A 5,326-nucleotide genomic window follows, 5' to 3' on the forward strand; every position below is an offset into this window, starting at 1 on the left:
GAATTCAAAATGTGCTACATGTCTCCAGTGTTTGCTTTTTAAATCCACCTTTGGCTGAGTCGATATCGATTTACTCGGAGGGTATTGGGAGATACTTTTTCAACTTTTTTCTTAGTTTCTTCAACACAATGTTATTTGTAGCCTCATGGGCCAACCTAAATAATCTCACTGCACCCCCTTCATGGCTTAGAAATCAGCACCTTTTCTTGGCTGTTGGTTTCTCCTACAGCTTCAACATTTGGCCTTTTCTACTCCCTATTTCCTCAGTCTGTGGATCTCTTTGGGGGGTTGAATTCAGCCTAGCTGAAGACCTCAGCGATGGTTCACAGAGGACACGGCCAGACCCCTGCAGGAGGAGGCACCTCTGGGTGCCCAGCACAGAATCTGGTGACCCACCTTTGCCTTCCTGCTGGAATGGAAGGAGGCCCAGCTGCCCCATCCACCTCTCTCCCAGCCTTTAACATCACTACTTTCTAAGGAATTGGCAGTGAATCTGGCTTCTCGTTGGCTATCTCTGGGCACCCTTTCCCCCCAATGGTTCTGCTCCTGTGGACTGCTGATTGTTATTGGCTATCCATTTCTCCTTTCCTTTCCAAGATAGAAACCTTTAAAATGACATATTCCTGTTTCTAACACTGGCATTTTCTTCCTCTGTCCACATGAGAGAAGTGTTTCTACTAACTAGATCTCTTCCTGATGTATGAAATAATTCTACCTTCAACTAAAGATTACAGAGGAGAAAAAAACCTTTTCCTACATCATTATATTAGGTGAAAGTATGTTCCCAAGTTTTAGTACTTTGGGATAGTTTCGCACACCATCCTTGACCTCAGTACTATCTAACCAAGCGCAAGTATTCAAATTATTTTTTAATATGGTTCCATGTCTGTAATTGTTTTTATTCTTTCTATGAGCACTTTTTGGGAAGGTTTGTGTTTGCCCTCTGCCTGCCTATGCAATGATGGAAACAGGGGTTATATAAACCAAGACCGAATGATTGTGGCAAATGTCCATCATGACTTCCCATGTGTTTTGACACAAGGCTTTTACCCAGTGGTGCTCAAGGCAATGGCAGACATCCAAATCCTTGATACACCACTTAAATAAAAGCAGAGTTGTTATAAAAGAGAAAGAAATGCAAACTAACATTCATCTTCATTCACTGGATGAAAGATAAGTGAAGACAAAGGTAATGCTCCTTGTATGGCTACAGGCAGTATGGTTGCATACTACCTGTAATTAGTATTTAGGCACATGGAATCATTCCAAACTTCAAACTACCTGCCTTCTCAAGTTTGAGCAAAGACTCTTGAGCAAATTCTGGTAAAGTGCCAGCACTTTCCCAGAAGGCATTAACTTTCCGAACTTTCTGCTCTGAATCTGTCTCTAAGACCTGGTACCGAGTTAATGAGAAGAGATGGTAGGTAGAGGAGACATGAAGATGGAATCGAGAGACTGAAGCAACATATATCTGCCCACATATGACCCATGCCCGTGTCCTGCCTCCAGATCTGCCTTCTGGGCCAGGGAGGCAGTGTAATTCAGCAGAAAGACTCCAACTCTACGAGTCGGAAGAGTTGGGATCTAGTCCCAGTGTGTAACCATTGGCAAATCGCTTGACTGCTCTTAGCCCCATTTCTCATGTCCAACAGGAGAAAGTTGGGCTGGAGGTGGTCTCTGTGGTCACAGACAGGGGAATATTTAACACTTCTGTCTCTTCAGGATGATGCATCCAGTGGGTCCTCGTTACCAACCACATTCTTTGGACTCACCAAACCTGCTTCTCCACAAAGGGAAAATGTGTAGACTCCCAGAGGATGCAGATTAGGATCTCTGCAGCTCAGTTGTTATTGAATTAAAAGTTGTTCACATTAGTGATTATTAAACATTGAAATGATTAAGAATGAATTAGCTATTCACATATTTAGCTAATGCCTAGATTAGAGGCTGATTCTCACATCGGGAGACAGCAAAGAAAGTGGGACGTGCACCATAACTAGAGAGAGATGGCTAACCCTGAGTTAACAGCCTGGTTCTGTGACTAAGCAGTTGTAAGTTGTGTGACCTTAGGCAAGTTGTCTGGCCTCTCAGCGTCTCCATTCCGACTCTGGAAAATGGAAATGGCAATATCCATCTTGCAAGGGTGTCATGAGAATTAAAAGCTTCTCCACTCAAAAAACTATTCAATATAAAATAAATACAGTTAAAAAGTAATGACTAACTCCATAAGTCACACATATAAATCAATTTGATTTCATGACTCATGATATATGATAATATCTATGTAAGTGCACATGTGAATAAGCATGTTTGTGAAAATCACAGAAATGAGATAAATAGTAATTACAGTAATAGTCAGCAAGTAACAGTTTTGACTTGGATCCTCTTAAACGTAAGAAATTATCTATTTTTTAAAGTATGCAAAATAAATGGGCATAAAGACACTGCCTCTCTCGCATGGATGTATTTTAATAGCAGAAGTCATGGCTAGGTCTTTTTCAACAAAATTGCAAATACTCATGAGCAAATTGGTGGGATGAGATGGGGAGTCTCTTTCTAAGGCTGATTTTTACAAACAAGTTGTTCCTTACTGCAGTGCAAATAATGGTTCACCTGGAATCCATTCACTGAAAGAATAAGATTAAATAAAGCTGTTGATTGAATAAATGGAAGCTTTACCCATTTCAAGCCAAAACATTTCATCTCAATAACTTAGCAGATGTATTCTCACTTTATTATATTTTGATATATTTTAGAAAAAGAGAAAATAAAATGTCTATACCTCTTTTTTGCTAGCCACTTATCCTTTGACTAAATTACATGGTGTAATTATCCCCTATGGGAGGTGTTAATAAGCTTGTTTTATAAATGAGGAAACTGAAATATAGAGGAGTGCCAAAAGTCACACAACCAGTAACAAGGGGCCTAGAAGTCATATCCAAAATTGCCCATGACATGCAATATTTAAGAAGAAGTAAAATCACAGAGACCTCAATTTAGAAAAAGACAACCCTGAACTGAACTCAAAATGCGACTATGAGTGTGTGAATGTGCATGTGCAAGTAAATTCTAGAAAGCCCGTGTGGAAGTGGATGGAGAGAAGTGAGTTGAGAGGGAAGACGGGAAAAGAGGAAACAAGAATTATATACCGCCAGAGAAAAACCAAAGTTTGGATAGGTATAGCTCCTAAGGAAAGGCCTGAGTTGCTGTAGTCCTTTATTATTGGGGAGCAGCGTATGATTTCTACTTTGGTAGAACAGGGTATTTGCCAGCATTATCTTCTTTGTGGAGAACTGCAATGATCCAGGAAAAAATACCAACAGAACTTCTTCACTATTGGAACTGCCAAACTACTTCATTTAGATGATGCCTCGCTTTCTCCCAGCTACTTGAGGCATTCAATACAGGATTTTAAGTGTCACATGCTTTTTCTTACACACACATCCCTGTCAACTAATTCAAAGGCTGAATTAAGAACTAATTCTTACACATACAGCCCTGTCAACAAAAAAAAAAGGAAGGAAGGCTGTAAAAAGGAAGGAAGGAAGAGAAGAAAGCAAGGAAGGAAATCGTAGCCATTTTTTATTCATAGTCATTAAAACAATTATAGCACAACCTCAACTAATCGGAATATTCCATTAACTGGAAAGTTGGCAATATGATAATTTTAGGAGACAGAGTACAAGACCATAAAATAATCTAATATATAAACAGCTTGTAAAAATGTCTTAGTCTTTTATATCTACAGTGTGTGCAATGAAAATTGTTTATTATAAAAAGTTTTGAACAAGGTTGAATAATAACTAATTACAATGTTTCCTAGCTCATTGAGGTCTAACTAGTTTTTTTTATTATCAGTTTTAATTTTCATTATTCTTATTTAATTTCCATCACAAATAGATTTCAAGCAAATTAGATTTGTTTCAGCCAATTTAACAACTCTAACAATTTTAGAAGCAGCTACCTTTATAATAAGAGCCCAAATAATATAATGTAGGGGTGCACGGGCAGTTCAGTGGTAGAATATTCACCTTTCATGCAGGAGACCCAGGTTCGATTCCCTGACCATGCACCCTCCCCTAAAGAAAAAAAACCAACAAAATAATATAATGTATTTATAAACACCTTGCAATTGTAAAGCAGAATAAAAATAAAAAGTTAGTGTTGCTAGCCAGATACTAGCTACAGCAACAGATTGGCTTCCCTTTCCCATCCCTCACACTGCTGCCCTTACTAGAGACTTGATTCTTGGAGGAAATTACCTGCTCTCTTCCCAGGAAGGGGCTAATGGGAGTACTGACTCCTGAGGCAGCCACAGACTTGAAAACAGGGACTGCACTCTCTTCTTCTGGCATATTTTTCCATAGCTGTTGGCATTGGCACTATGTCATGACAGATTAGAAGTACACCTTCACTTTGTAAATTCTGTGTTACCCCAAACACAATAAAATAAGTTACTTCCGAGCCTGAAATCTGTAGCAGCGACAATTCTGAGTCAGCCGATGGCCCCTGCACGGCCTCCAGGCCATCCACGTTCTTGGTTGTTCCCCATCTCCTAAGAGGAAGGAAATTCTGCGACAGTGCAGTCACCCTCCAGAATGTTTGAAAACAGGGGGGAACAGAAAGGATTCTGATCTCACAATGAATGAAGACTTTATGTTCTAGTTTGCCAGCTGCCAGAATACAATATACCAGAAACGGAATGGCTTTTAGAAAGCGGAATTTCATAAGTTTCTAGTTTATAGTTTTCAGGCCAAGAAAATGTCCCAATTAAAACAACTCTATAGAAATGTTCAATCTAAGTCATCCAGGAAAGATACCTTGGTTCAAGAAGGCTGATGAAGTTTAGGGTTCCTCTCCCAAGTGAGAAGGCACATGGTGAACACAGTCAGGGTTCCTCTCTCATCTAGAAAGGCAAATGGTAAACACAGCGTCATCTGCTAGCTTTCTCTCCTGGCTTCCTATTTCATGAAGTTCCCTGGGAGGCATTTTCCTTCTTCATCTCCAAAGGTCGCTGGCTCGTGGACTCTCTGCTTCTCGTGGCTATGTCGTTCCGCTCTCTCAGAATCTCCTTTTTCTCCAAAATGTTTCCACTTTTATAGGATTCCAGTAAAATCAAGACCCACGTAGAATGGGTGGAGACCCATCTCCACCTAATTCATCTTAACAACCACTCTTGAGTGAGTCACATCTCCAGGGAGATGATCTAATTACAGTTTCAAACATACAATACTGAATAAAGGTTAGAAGAAACGGCTGCCTTTACAAAATGGGATTAGGATTAACAATGGCTTTTCTAGGGCACATACATCCTTTCAAATCGGCG

At 39.8% G+C, this 5,326-nt stretch overlaps 1 long non-coding RNA gene across 1 annotated transcript; it reads right to left on the reverse strand.

Moving 5' to 3' along the window:
• Positions 1 to 2,456: 2,456 nt before the first annotated feature.
• LOC143685178 (uncharacterized) lies at positions 2,457 to 4,680 on the reverse strand. The gene is made up of 3 exons (XR_013176451.1): positions 4,263 to 4,680; positions 4,032 to 4,079; positions 2,457 to 2,627 (listed from the first exon to the last, which is right to left on the reverse strand). It is a non-coding gene; the product is annotated as an uncharacterized LOC143685178 (long non-coding RNA).
• Positions 4,681 to 5,326: the final 646 nt, after the last annotated feature.

This window comes from Tamandua tetradactyla, chromosome 5, assembly GCF_023851605.1.
Source record: "Tamandua tetradactyla isolate mTamTet1 chromosome 5, mTamTet1.pri, whole genome shotgun sequence".
Taxonomy (NCBI): Eukaryota; Metazoa; Chordata; class Mammalia; order Pilosa; family Myrmecophagidae; genus Tamandua; species Tamandua tetradactyla.